The sequence below is a fragment of the Canis lupus genome, chromosome 24 (genome assembly GCF_003254725.2).
Source record: "Canis lupus dingo isolate Sandy chromosome 24, ASM325472v2, whole genome shotgun sequence".
NCBI lineage: Eukaryota > Metazoa > Chordata > Mammalia > Carnivora > Canidae > Canis > Canis lupus.
Genome location: NC_064266.1, coordinates 29,825,738 through 29,841,127, shown reverse-complemented (window position 1 = coordinate 29,841,127; position 15,390 = coordinate 29,825,738). Strand labels below are relative to the sequence as shown.

Here is a 15,390-nt window from a genome sequence, read left to right as displayed (position 1 = left end):
AACAAGACCAGCCACCTCGGCTAAAGCCATTCTGCATCAGCCAGCTCCCAGCCAAGCCGGCAGTCCAGCACGGACACAGCACTGAGCCGGGCAGAGAGCAGAAGAAATGCCCATCTGGGCCCTGCCTACCTGCAAATCGTGAGCTAAGTAAATAGTTGTTGATTTAAGACCCTACAGCTTTGGGTGGTTTGTTACATAATAAAAGTCAACATATTTACATATTTTGAAACCAACATATGTTGGAAGGTTCCCTAGAAAGTTATTTGGTTTAACTTTGAAATCTCTTATGCTCTGAAATATTTTATGTTTGGACATTTAATAAGCCCTATTTTTAAATCATCTAGGCTAAAATGCCTACCAAGTTAGACTATTCCAGGTAGAGGAAGGCCTGAATCTGAAGGTTTCACACACACTTCCCGCACCCCCACCAGCACCACTACCACCTGGGTCAGATAGTCACTTAAGTTTATGAGCTACACAGCCTCACACAGGGACATAATGTCTCCAACAGCTCTCAGCCTGTTGGTTTGAAAACTCAGGTACTTCCCAGGTGAAATCTAAAGCTGACCCCTTATAAACAGACGTCAGGAAGAGACCAAGAAAAGAGGCCAGTCCAGAAAATGAGTGGGAAATATCAGTGAGGGTGATAGAACATGAGAGACTCCTAACTCTGGGAAACGAACAAGGGGTAGTGGAAGGGGAGGGGGGTTGGGGTGACTGGGTGATGGGCACTGAGGGGGGCACTTGATGGGATGAGCACTGGGTGCTATGCTAGATGTTGGCAAATCAAATTCCAATAAAAAATATACAAAAAAAAAGATCCATCACTACACATATTTAATAAATTTACCTCCTTATAATGGAAACTTAAGATCTATTGATTCTCCTAGAAATTTTCAAATATGCAAAGCAGTATTATTAACTATAGTCATCATGCTGTGCATTACATCCTCAAAACTTATTTGTTTATACAATATTTTTTTAACCAGTCTTCCTTTGATGTATATATAGTCATCAAATTTTGCTAATAGGAAGCATGCTATAAATCATTATTGTGCACTTTTTTTATTTTATTCCAATAAAATCTTAGATATGTAATTATTGGGCAAAGAGAAGCTGTATACTTAGGGCTTTGGGTTCATATTATGGCTCATATTATGTCCTCTTGAATTGGGAGAATTTTGTCAAAAGATTTAGACACTTATCTAAATGTTTTCATTCAAATCAATATATATTCAAATCTTCCTTATTTAATAAGTTTCAAGCTTAATAGTGTTATACCTCTTTATAATTTGGGGCACCTGCTTTGCTGAGTTTTCATCAAGAAAACATGTTTTATTCTGTCAAATGATTTTTCTGCACCTGTTATGAAGATGAAAACGATTTTTCTTTTCTAGTTTTTGATACGGTGAATTACATTGATTTTTGAACCACCTTAATTGGGGGGATAAAATCCACTTGATCATGATATATTTGCTTTTATATACTTTATACACTTCTATTTGCTCTGTTAGTATTTTATTAACAGTATTGCCCCTAAGTTCATAGAGGTCTAGCCTTTTTAAAAAATGCCTTTGGTTTTGGTGTCAAAATAATGCTGTCCCATAAAATGGATTGTGACATATTTCTTTTTCTATTTTCTGAGAAATTTGTACAACAAATTTGTGGCATTATTTCTTCATTAAATATTTAGTCAAGTGTAATAGTTACTAAAGAAAAGAAAAGAAAAAAAGAAAAGAAAAGAAAAGAAAAGAAAAGAAAAGAAAAGAAAAGAAAAGAAAAGAAAAGAAAAGAAAAGAAAAAAAAAAAGGCCACTCCAGATGGATAGGTGGCAGGTTCAAAAAGCAAAGGGAACTTATATACCAGGCTCACCTTGGGCAACCACGAGGCCAGCACCTGCAAGAATCTTAATAGTTTACAGAGAGATCTTAATGGGACTCCATCACATATGCCATCCAGATAGTCTCAATTACACATTGCTCCCTCCCACTGTGTCCTTGAAAACATCTCCCACTGTGGGAGGGGTGAGTAGAATGTACATTCCAAGAATGGAGAGGGCATGTGGAACCTCCAATTGCCTGGGTCCGGCTCTGGGGTCAACCAGTGCTCACATCCTCCCGAAGACCTCCAACATCAGTGGGTACTGGGAGAGGTCAACCCTGGCTCTCTTTTTCCTTGTGTGAGGTCACAATGAGGCATGTTCTACACCAGCCCCCAGAGTTGCCATAGTAACACTGTCTCGACCATGCACCCTTCACTACCTACCCTCCACTCCCTTCCTGGTGCTTTCTAGTGTCATCTCCTAAAAACACCACCGGCCCCAGAATTCTTGTCTCAGGGTCCTCTCCAGGGAGGCCCCTTCAAAACAGACAAAAGCTGGAGACATTGAGATAATAACAAATACTGGTTATATTTTAAAATGCTGTATATGTAAGTAACAATTACTGCATTCCTACTAGGGATCAGGTTTGGTGCTAGCCCAGAAAGGGCACAGGGTGGGAAAGTCGGCAGTGGGGAGGAGGGGGAGGGAACTCAGCTGCAGAAATGATTGAGGTATGGTTCCCCCTCAGACACAGCTGAGAGTTTAGTTAGGGGCAGGGAAGCTGGCCCAGGACAACAGAGAAAAAGAAACATCGAGCCAGGCTTGGGTCTCCAGATTAAGGCACCCAGATTCTCAGCAGGGGGCAGAGGGCACCACCAGCTAGGGTTTCCTGGAGTAGAGTCACCAAGCCTCCTGGGGTCTGAAGGTGGCCAAGTTTATATTTTCACCTCCACAACAGCCTAATGGGTACATGGGAAGAGCCCTATCATTCATGCCATTTTTTTCATGGAAGGGAACCGGGGCACAGAGAGGTCCAAATTTGTACAAACCAGAACTGGTTCACATCCACTTGTTGGTCTGTGTCACCAGAGGCTCATTTGAGGGTGGAAGTCAGCCCGGACCCCATTCTGCTCGAAGTTTCCTTGGCTAAGTGAAAGGGGATACCCAGACACTGCTCTGAAGGCCTGGGGGCAGGGAGTGTTTCCAGAAAGAAGGGTTCCTGGGAGCTCAGTTCTGAGCCCAGCTAAGAATGGGGCCTAGTCCCCACCTCAGGAAGTGGGATTTTTCCCGTCCTATCTCCTAACCTCACCTCCCAAATCCCCGGTTTTCTGCCTCTGTTCCCACGCCCCTGTCTGACTTGGCCCCTCTGCTCCCAGGGGACACTTCCTAACTCCAGGGAGCCACAGGGATGTCAGAACCCTGGTTCCCATAGCAACCTGGCCAGGTCACAAGGCAACAGAGGCCTTGCCTTTGCAGTCAGCTCCGTTAATAATGGTCAGTGGCCAAGGCAAATTTCAGGTCAGCCTACAAGGTTAATTTGCAGCTTTCTCTGCACAGAAGCCCCCAGCGTGGAAGACAAGGGGAGTCCTTAGCCCAAAGCACACTAGTAATCTAGGATAAAATCCAGTGGGCCCAGTTCCCCCACTCAAACCTGGGGAAGCCGGCCCAGTTAAACAGTACACGGTCTGCTCATCAGCGCGTGATCTCTGAACATATCCTGGGCAGCATACGAGGGTACATGGAGACTTCCAGCATGAGCTGGAACATGCTGGTGCTCACCAAGCCCTCCCTCTCTCAGCCCCATCCCCAGATTAAGGGAAATGGACAATAAGGGGAGACACAAGCACCAGCCCCAAGGATGGAGCCTGGGAGGGGGACCACGGTGTTTCCCTGTGTTCACCTCCCAGTTCAGAAGGGTTCTTGACAACCTCTTTGGGATCTCCCAGAGCCCAGTCCTACTGGGCAATAGACATTTGCTCAACTGGAAGGCTCTGCCCCAGCCTGAGCCCTCTCCTGCTTCCTCAAAGATCTCCCTTAAAACAAGCCAGTACTGTGGATGGACAAGGGCCTCTTCGCTGCCTGAGGCCCAATTAGAAGACCCTTCATCTCTGGCACTGGACTTGCCCAGAAGCTTTAGAGACACCTGCTCCACTGCTCCACAGCTAGAGCCCAGGATGCCTGTGGGCATGACATGGAGGGGAGCCTGCTGTAGATCCCCACCTGGGTGCAGGTGAGTGCATGCTCAAGTGTGCCCTGGGTGTGAACAGGTCATTTACTGCCAGCCAGAGGTAGTTAGGGTATGGCTTCCAGCAGAATTTTTAATCCACTGCATTTGGACAACCTATTAAAATGCTTACTGTGTGGACAGCACATTCCAACACCTTTACTAGATCATTTGGACCAGAGGTTCCTGGCTGGCTGAGTCAGGAAAGCATCCAACTCTTGATCTTGGAGCTGTGAGTTTGAGCCCCACATTGGGTATAGACATTACTTAAATACAACTTTTTAAAAAAGAACAAGTGGACCAAAAAAGGAGTGGGAATAGCAAGTGCTACCTTTGGGAGCTCAGCGTGTGCCAAGAACTGCTCTGAGCCCACTCTGGGTACTATGTTATCCGAACTTCACCACAATCCCATGAAGTAGGACTAGTTTTTATGGAGAAGGAAACAAGGTCTAGAAAAGTGAAGTTATTCATCCAGAGTCATACAGCCAGTAAGCAGCACTGCTGGAATTTGAATGGAGAACCCTGGAACTTGGGGCAGCCCCGGTGGCTCAGCAGTTTAGCTCCACCTTCAGCCCAGGGCGTGATCCTGGAGACCCGGGATCGAGTCCTGCGTCGGGCTCCCTGCATGGAGCCTGCTTCTCCCTCTGCCTGTGTCTCTGCCTCTCTCTCCTTCTGTATCTCTCATGAATAAATAAATTAAATTAAAAAAAAAAAGAAGAAGAACCGTGGGACTCCAAATCCCGCACTGTTCCTCACCCCCTGAACCTGGAAGAAGAAATAAATAGCCAATTCCAAAGGCAAGAGTCCATGCGCAACAACTCAACACAGAGTCATCGGTTTCAGTAAGCAGAAATGGTGGCAAGTCTGCAAGGAAAACTGACAAGGGCCACCCAAAATCCTCAAGTCTCATGGTGGTGGAGCTTCTCTCATCAGAATAAGACTATGGACAGGAAAGTTCAGGCTGGGGAGGGAGAGAGGTATTTGGTCACCCTACCTGTTAGATCCTTATAAGCCGTAGGTGGTACTTCTGGTGGCTCACCTTGGGAGCTTGGGGTGAAATCTGAAACCCGCCAAACCCAAGAGGGCAAGAAGAGACTCAGGGAAGAGGCTGCTCCAGATCAGCAGATGGCAGGTGAAATAAGCCAAGGAGCTTACACACACAACACTTGTCTTGGGCTCCGCAAGACAGCAGATCTTAGCACCTGCCCTCTAGAAACTTAACAGTTTACAGAGAGGCCTAATGGGACTCAGTCACCTGCACCCACCAGAGGGTCTCAACAACACCTTAACTCCCTCAAGGCTACCTCCCGACAAATGGCTCTCACTGTGGGAATGGTGAGTGGTAGTATATTCTAAGGACGGGGGAGGAGGAGGAGCCTCCAATTGCTCTAGAGTCAGCTGGGGATCGTGTCCTCTTGATGACCTCCTCCAGCACCAGAGAACTCTTCATCTGCCCAGGACTGTTACTTGAACAAAAAATGAACACCTGGTAGTGGCTAACAGCAATGGGGCCAGGATCCAGGAGGGTGCTCACTTAGTCTCTATGCCCCGGAGAGATTGTGGAGTCTGGGCTCACCATGTTTGTGCGGGTGTGGGATGGTCTGCCAGCAAGGCCTCCACAAAATGGAGGGAGGACATGGCCCAGGAGGCTGATGAGTGTGCGAGGGTCAAGGCAATGAGCCAGACTGCATAATCAGAAGATTGCTTACAGGCAGGGGTGCTGAGAAAGAATGTGACTAGTTGAGCATAAGGGGAGCCAGGTTTCTCCTGTTAGAGAGGGAGACAAGGAGTTTGATTGGAATTAGAGACACCGGGGGAGGACTCAGGGTTTTTTTGTTGTTTTTTAAAAAATATTTTATTTATTTATTCATGAAAGGCACAGAGAGAAGCAGAGACACAGGCAGAGGGAGAAGCAGGCTCTCTCTGGAAAGTCAGATGCGGGACTTGATCCCAAGACCCCAGGATCATGACCTGAGCTGAAGGCAGAGACTCAATCACTGAGCCACCCAGGTGGTCCCTCAGTTTTTAATATACACAAGTGACTGTATCACCAGGATTGAATCATGAAGAAACCTCAGACAAGTCAAACTGAGAAACACTCTAGAAAGCATCTAGCCCATACATTTTGAAAAGTGCTAAAGTCAAGGAACGATGGAAAAACCAAGGCACTGTTCCAGACTGAAAAGGACTAAAGAGTTATGATAAGTAAGTGCTGCACAGAATCCTGGATAAATCCTGGACCTGAAAGCAAGGGTGCTGATAAAGGATGGTTACTGAAGGCAAGATCTGAATGGTTCTGTGGATGGGTGGTATTCCTGGATCCGTGTTAATGTCCCTGTTTATAGTTCTACTGAGGTGATGTAAAAGAGTGTCTTTGTTTGGGGAAAATACCCACTGAAGTATTTAGAGATAATTAGCCATATTTGCAGCTCACTGTCAAATGGTTCAGAAAAAGCACACAGAGACAGAAAGAGAAAGAATAATGAGGCAAGCATGGAAAAATGTTAACAATTAGAGAATGTAAGAGTATACAAGGAATCCTTTGTTCAACTTTTGCAAATTTTCTATAAATTTTAAATTATTTATAAAATTTTAAAGACATTGTAGCTAAAACCCAAAATACAAGAAACAACAGGTATTGGAAAGGATGTGAAGAAAAAGAAACCCTCATGCACTATTGGTGGGAATGCAGACTGGTGCAGACATTGTGGAAAACATTGTGGAAAATTTCTGAGGAGGGTCATCAGAAAGTTAAAAAACAGAACTAGCCTATGATCCAGTAGTCACTACTGCATATTTATCCAAAGAATACGAAAACACTAATTTGAAGGGATACATGCACCCCTATGTTTGTAGCAGCAATGTCCACAATGACCAAATTATGGAAACAGCTCAGGTGTCCATCAATTGATGATGGATAAAGAAGATATGGTATATATATACATACACAATGGAATATTAATCATAAAAATGAATGAATCTTGCCATTTGCAACAACATGGTTGGAGCTAGAGAGTAATGCTAAGTGAAAGCCAGGCAGAGAGAGACAGATACCATATTATTTCACTTATAATGTGGAATTTAAGAAACAAAGCAAAGGAACAAAGGAAAAAGAGAAAGAAACCAAAACACGGCCTCTTAATTAACCAACAGATGGTCACCAGAGGGTAGGTGGGCGGGAGATGTGTAAAATAGGTGAAGGCGATTAAGAACACACTTACCATGATGAGCACTGAGTAATATATGAACTTGTTGAATCATTATATTGTATACCTGAAACTAATACAGAACTATACATTAACTACATTGGGATTAAAATATTTTTTAAAAATTCTCTTATGTTGCATTACATATTTAGTTGTTACTGCTGCCTTGCCTACTCTAATCAATGTGCAACTATTTTTTTCCAAGGAGTCAGAATGTATCATTAGCATAAATCTTTATTGAATGGGGTCAGTGTGCCAGAAGCTGTGCCAGATTTATAGGACAGAAGAAAACTGGCACAATCTCTGCCCTCCAGGAGCTCCCAGTGAGATATGGTAGATAGTAAACAAATTACATACTTTTTAATCCCAATTACAGTAAATACTGGGGGAAGGGTTTATAACAGGGTAATCTAACCTAATCTGGGGGTGTCAGGGAGGGGTTCTCCAAAGAAATGGTGTTTAACAGTTCAGGAAATTTATCCTGGCTAAAAAGATTACAATCAAAATGAGAGTGCTTATATGTTCAATATCCTATCATGTTCTTTTCAACGTTTTGGATATCCCCTAAATAAACTATTATTTTCTTGTGAAAATATTGAGGAACTCTCAATGTGTGTATGAGTCCACCCAAGGATTGCCATTGATATTTGAATAATTTTTAAGCTTCCTGATTCTATCCTTGCCACTTTGTAATTTATGGGGCAACCAGAGGACTCTGTTGAAAACATTGGTAAGACTCTTTCTCTGCTTAAAACTCTCCAATTACTTCCCATCTATATCTGTTATCTACTGCTGCAGTGATGGCTGTTAGCAAATAACCAAACTGCAATAGCAATAGCATAGAACCACGAATACGTGGGTTTCTATGGATTGGGCTGGTCTCAGATGCTCCTGGTTGGGCTCACTCAACATAGCAGGGGCCAACTGCACATTGTTTGATCTAGGATGGCCTCAACGCTGTTCCACGGTTCCATCCTCCAGCAGACTAGCCCAGGCAAGTTCCCATGACCAAGGCAGAGGAGCAAGAATGAGTAAGCCCAATCATGGAAGAGTGTTTTGAGCCTCCTCTAGAATCCTATTTGCTAATATAACATTAGTCAAAGCAAGTAACATGGCCGAGCTCAGAATCCAATGGGAAGGCAGTGCTGAGTTACATGGCAACAATTATAATTACAAGGAGGAGTGAAGGATTGGAGTCATTAATAGGATCAACCAAACACAATATCTCACGTAGAATAAAACCCAAGTACCTTACCACAACCTACGTGATCTCACCCTGTTGACCTTTCAAATGTCACCTTGCTTTATTGAGTGCTAGTTTTGAGGGCTTAGCATGGGCCTGGCACATAAGTGCGCGATAAATATTTCTTCATTAAATGAATGAAAAAAACGAATGAATGAATGAAACATTGTTTTCTTCCTTTGATACATATGTGCTGTTTAATTGGTAGTTAATTTGTCTCTAAAAAATTCAACATCTTTTAAATTTCTTTTCAGTTTTAGTATGTATCATAAATGCTTCTGTATCTCCCCCACAAAGTCTGGAAACTTAAAAAGTGTTTAAGCCACTGTAGCAGCAACAGATATCATTATGAATCAGGCTTTATTTTAAGGTACTAATTGGATATCTGCCCACATAAAGTTCCTGGAAAGGTAATAGCATGGTGATGCCTCCTTGCAATAAATACTTTGGTATTCAAAGAGGAAGAAGACTCAGGCTACAGACAAATCAGGAAAAGGGGAGGTTAGGTTTCCCCAAACCATGGTTATTGCAGTACTTCTGACAGCATGACTAATTTAGGAGCTAATTCTCTCCTGGGATATTCTGGGTCTATAGCATAAATTTGGGGAGCCCTGAATAGTTGAACAGTTTAGGGAAAGCCTATACTCCAACCTGTTTCTTCTGGGAGTGTGTTAAAGAGTTACTATGGATTATGGGCTGTTATCCCCACATCTGTGTTTGCTCGCTGTGTCCCCAGCACCTAGCTCAGTGGGCTGGAAATAAATCTCTGTGGGATGAATGAATGATCCAGGTAAAATGAATTAATTAAGATCATGAGAATGGTGTCTGAAAGTTAGTATCTCCCTGCTGATGGGTGTTGGGGTATAACTATCCCAGCTCCCTCATCTTTTGAGATAAATGGGAGGTATGTTGTTTTTTTTTGTTTGTTTGTTTGTTTGTTTGTTTTTTTTAGGTCTCTCGAAGTTCCACCAGGGGATTAATCTCTAGGTACCCACTGTGGTGGCTGGATTAATAGCTTTATTTGCTTCCTTTCCTTCTCTTAGATTACCTTCCTCCTCATCTACTCATATTCCTTGCACCTCCCAATAAAGTGCTTGTATTCTAGTTCTTGGCTCAGAATCTTCTCTGGGGGAACCCCATGCTAAGACAAATGGGTTGTGAGCAAAGCAATCCTAGAACAAGAACTATGCTCCAGCAAGACACATCTTGCACCCCACACAGAACTGAAGGAGCTGCTTCTGCACCCCTGCCTACATAACCCAGTATTTCCCTTTCCTACTCATCATGGGCCTCAGCTCTGAGGATTCCAAAGTGCCCTAAATGTGCAGTTTTGCTATTTATTTCACAGGATGCAGAATCCATTTTTGCTTTATCTCTTTCCAGACAGTTGGTTTGTTTTAATGGACTTCTCTTCCGCCTGTGCATAATTCTTCTCTAAATTAACTTCTCTTCTCAGCCCCACATAATACACACTGGGCTGTCAGCTCATTACTTTTACATCCTTCCTTCTTCTGTTTATGCAAAGGTTTAATTAACTATGAATTGCTGTGTAGGCAACAGGAAAAAGCCCACCCACTCCGCCATGTGGGGCTATGTGGCTCAACTTCAATAAGGAAAGAGAATCAAAAGAGAAGTGTCATGAGAACGGGCCAGAAGGTGAGGCTTGAGCATAAAGATTTTAATCCTCTTGCCACCACTTTCAATGATTCATTTATCCACTAAATATAAAGTTGCTGCTGTGTGCTTGGCATTGTTCCAGATGTGAAGGTGAGTGAATCAGAAAGACATGAGCCCTGCCCTCACAGAGTTTATAGTCTACCGGGGGAAATAAACGAATAGCGTCTTAGCTATCTATTGCCACATGACAAATCACCAATTACTTCCTTTAAATGACAATAAACACCCAATATATCTCACATTTCAGTTCCAATATCTCAAATGGGGTCACACATGGGTCAGGAACTCAGGAGCCACTTGAACTCAGCTCTGGTGGAAGGTCTCCTGTGAGATTGCAGTGACTCTCATCTGGGCGTTAGCTGATGCCTTGACTGGGTTGATGGCTCCATTTTCAAGGTGGCTCGTTTATGTAGCTGGCAAGTTGATGTTGGCAGTAAGAGGCCCCAGTCACTCTTATGTGGGCCTCTCCGTGGGATGCTTGAGCATCCCTATGGCAAGGCAGATGGCTTCCCTAAACAGGGCAAAGCTATGCCCTTTTTGACCTTGAAAGTCATACATCATTTCCACTAGACTCCAGTAGTCACACAAGCCAGCATGATTCAGTGTGGGAGAAGAGACACAATGACATACATACTGGGAGGTGAAGATCATTGGGTACCATCTCAGAGACTGTCTACCACAATAAGGAAACAAGACAAAAATTAGTCATTGTGATCAGTAATGTTAAAATAGAGTAATAGAGTTAGTGACTGGCAGGGCACAGCAGATTACACAGCAAAAGTAGTCAGGGAAGGCCTCTTTCTAACCATATAAGCCAACAAAATCTCCCTAGGCTTTTTTATACTTCAGTGTACTCGTCGATAAAAGGGAAACAATAATCGTTCTTAGCTCACAGGGTGGTACGAGACTCAAATGGGATCACGAGTATAGAAGTTCAATTGTTATTTTGGTTTCTTCATGTAAGTGGCTACATCTTTGCTTCCAAAGGACCAATAACCCTAACTGGGATAGGTGGGGGGCCCCTGCTGCTGCCAGCTTCTGAAGGGAAGTCATAAAAACATTTGGGCAGAGACCAGAGCTATGAGGACCCAGCTGAGCTGCACATCAGCAAAAGAGAGACTTGATTGTTCTCCAGCTTCCAGCTAAGACAACACACTTGGCTAAAGAGTATTTGTCAAGCTCTGTGTCCTGGGTGAGGCATAGATGTTAGCAGGGATGATTCGTTCCTCAGGAGAAGGACATCTTTTCCACAAAATTTCAGCCCAGCTGGTGCTAGACAGAGCAAAAGAATTTTAGAATTCAAAAGTCTGGATGTGAAAGAGTGGCACAGCTGGATTTTGTCATTTTTCCACCCTCTCTCCTGGGCAGGAAATGAGAGTCAGAATCAACTCCTGGAGCTCCTTCTGCTTTATTTTGCCAGCTGCTGGACATTGTCAAGTTTCTCTCTCCTCATGAGCGAAAGGAGGTGGTCTGACCATCAGCAAAGATAAAAATATGATACACAATGTTCAAGATGGTGTAAGAAAGTTGGTTTGACCCCTCTGGGGGAGGGGCACACTGACAGCCATGGCAATCATTTGTTTTTTTTAAAATGTATCTTTGAAGGGGCAATCCCATGCATAGAATTCTTTTTAAGATATTATTTATTTATTCATGAGAACACAGAGAGGCAGAGACATGAGCAGAGAGAGAAGCAGGCTCCTTGCAGGGAGCCCAAATCAGGACTCGATCCCAGGACCCCAGGATCATGACCTGAGCCAAAGGCAGACGCTCAACCACTGAGCTACCCATTGCCCCCCCATTCATAGAATTTATCTTAATAAAATAAGGATATGCACCAAGTCACACGTATTTACATGGAAAATTTTTGTTAAGACTTTATTACATTCGGACACCTGGGTGGCTCAGTGGTTGAGCTAAAGCAGGATATCAAATAAACTGTGTAGGCTTAATAACATTATCAAAGAAAGAAATGTGGTTTAGGGGTGCCCAGGCGGCTCAATCAGTTAAGCGTGTGCCTGTGGCTCAGGTCATGATCTCAGAGTCCTGGGACGGAGTCCCACATTGGGCTCCCTCCTCAGTGGGGAGCCTGTTCCTCCCTCTCCCTCTGGTCCTCCCCACACACACACTGTGGGCTCACTCTCTCTCTCTAATAAAAAAATGAAATCTTTAAAAATAAAAAAGGAAATGTGTTTCAGACTAGTATCTATACCTCAATATCTATCCTCCATCTTTCCTATAATAATAAAACCTCTGATTTCTAAGTAGGCACATGGCTGCAGAATATGGACATATTTCCCAGCCTGTCTTGCAGTTAGAATGGCCAGTGTTGAAGTTCTGGCCAATGGATATTAAAAAGAAGTAACATATACAGTTTTCTGATCATGTTGTCAACCTGACTCCTTGATACTTTTCACCTTCCTGCTGACCAAAATATATATATGGTGGCAGAGGGTTTGTTGTGATATAATAAATAATTTGCCTGGTTTTTGTCCTGGGTACCTAGCACAGACCTTCAAAAACCCTGTGGATGTCCTAAGTGATAGAGACCATCTCTTTTATGTAAGGTATGTAATGTAATTTATATAAATGAAATGACTCTAGATAAGACCCTAGATAACTTCAGGATGAGGGTCGGGGGCTGATCACCAGAAGGACCAAGCATGTGATTAGTAGGCCGAGACTTTCAGCCACTTAACCTCTAAGGAGGGAGAGGGATCTGGATATTGAGTTTAATCATGTGGCCAATGATTCAATCAATCATTGTAAACCCAATAAAAACCCTGGACTCAAAGCCCAGAGGAGCTTCTAGACTGGTGTACACATTGATGTGCCGGCTGGGTGGTACAGCCTGACTTCACAGGCAAAGGGCCTGGAAGTCCTGCATTCAAGAACCTCCTACTCCTTCTGTGTGTACCCTTTAGGATAAAAGGGTAATCGTAAGTATAGCACTTTCATTCTGTGGATAATTATGGCAAGTTATCACACCTGAAGGATGTTATGGGAACCCCCTGGACTGGGGGCCAATTGGTCAGAAACAGGTGGCCTGGGAACACCAGCTGCAATCTGAAGTGGTGATAGTCTTGTGAAAGCATGTGAGTCCTTAAGTTGTGAGATCTGATGCTAACTCTGGCTGGTTAGCATAAGAATGGAGTTGCAATACAGCCAGTTGGGGTGGAAATAGAGTAGTGTGACCAAATCTACCAAGTTGCCAGGTACTGAGGAATTTCCCAGGACATGGGACTGTCAGTGCCACCAGGAAAGTCCCAGGCAAACCAGGACAAATCTTTCTCTGCTGTGGTGCCTCTATAGTCATAAGGACCAGGGCAACACCCTAAGGATTGGTGAGGGGAAAAAAAAAAAAAAAAAAAAACAGATCTGGAGTCCCTAAGGATTTCATGAAAGTAGAGCCTCCTCCATGTAGGCCTGGACTGCCCACCTCCAGTATTTTACATGAGAAATAAATATTTATCTTGTGAAAGCCACTACTTCTGTTAAACAGAGATTCATTTAATTTTGGTACCTTAAGGTAGAGGGCTGAATGTAACAGAAATAAACATCTGTATGGCTTCAGACCACTGACTGGCTGATAGATAGGCATTGCTGACTCAGAGAGTACAGGTTGGAATATTAGTAATCCTTGTTATGCAGTGATTATATACTTGGCAAAATAGTAATGCTCTACTTTGCAAGATAGACCATGTGTTCGCTGAGTCTGTAGTGCTCGCATCTATATACACATAATAGAGAAAGAATGTTGGTCTGTGTTGCTGCTGCTTGTGGATTTCAGCAAAATCCTAATGAAGAGATATAAATCCAAGATAAGGCTAGCCAGTGTGCTACAAAAATGGAAGAAAATACAGCACTGAAGCGCTCTCTGCCTGTAGCTTAATCTAAGTTGACCAGGAGTCTGGCCATTTGGGGCTTTTCAGAATTGAAAGGGCCACTTACTTTTATACCAAAATGAAGCTATTAAGAATGGTAGTTCTGTAGTGCCAGACTTAGCAGGAAATAATACCATGGCTCCAAAGTTCTATCAATACCTTCTTTTAAGAGATATTTTTGCCATAAAATTAGAGCTAACATGGAGGAAACTGTCTGTCCTGGAGCTGTCTTCCCCACCCAAGTCTTTGTTTTAGATGCGACTAGTTAGCTCCCACTCAGTTGAAGGATAATGAGCAAGGCACCTTTAAAAGGAAAATTTTTAAAGTAACACAAGAGTTTTCAGATTTGAAAGCTTCTAAACAAGAGAACTGTTCTAATTGTGTTTTTTTTTAATTTTTTATTTATTTATGATAGTCACAGAGAGAGAGAGAGGCAGAGACACAGGCAGAGGGAGAAGCAGACTCCATGCACCGGGAGCCCGACGCGGGATTCGATCCCAGGTCTCCAGGATCGCGCCCTGGGCCAAAGGCAGGCGCCAAACCGCTGCGCCACCCAGGGATCCCCAGAGAACTGTTCTAAGCAAAGAGAATGTGTTCTGCAAGGCCTACCTCAGATGTCGCCAAGAAGAATAACAGACAAGGTAACACCAGGAGACTTCAAGGATGATGAAACGCAGAGTCTCTCCAAGAGCAAGAATCAGAGGCTGCTTGATGGGCGATGAAGTTTGTCACGGTTAGGGAGCAGCAGCCATAGGGTGTGTTTTACTCTCTCCTCTGTCCCAATGGGATTTTTACTATTTTCCTGATCCTACTTCATCACAGTATATTGGCTATGTGAAAGGCTGATAATTTATCTTATACTTTTTTTTTTTTTTACCATGTCAGTCTTGAATTTCCTATCTTCTACATTTTCATGTGTGAGAAAAATAAACTATCATCTTATTTAAGCTGCTGTTATTTTGGGTCTCTCCTCTATGCAGCCAATGCTATAATGCTAACTAATATATAAAATATTGAGAATAAATGAATTATGCATTCACTTTTAAAGCTAGAAAAAAAAATCCCCAAAAAGGTAGAAAGAAGGAAATAAAAATAAGAGCAGAAAGTGATGAAAGAGGAAAAAACAGAAGTTTTGACAAGAAGTTTTTGACAAACTTGACAAGAAGTTTTGACAAAGAACAAGTTAGTTCTCTGAAAATATTCATTATGTGGGCAAACTTATTACAAGATTAATCAAGAAAAAAGAGATAAGGCACAAACAATATTCTCATTAGATTGTAATTAAAATACAGAAAAAGTTTGTTTTTTAATCATGAAATTGTTGCAAACAACTT

The 15,390-nt window shown here is 43.0% G+C and overlaps 1 long non-coding RNA gene across 1 annotated transcript; it reads left to right on the top strand.

Moving 5' to 3' along the window:
- The first annotated feature begins 2,236 nt into the window (after nt 1–2,236).
- LOC112673969 (uncharacterized) lies at nt 2,237–14,999 on the top strand. Its single transcript, XR_003145162.3, has 3 exons — nt 2,237–2,430; nt 3,850–4,052; nt 14,472–14,999. It is a non-coding gene; the product is annotated as an uncharacterized LOC112673969 (long non-coding RNA).
- The last annotated feature ends 391 nt before the right edge of the window (nt 15,000–15,390 follow it).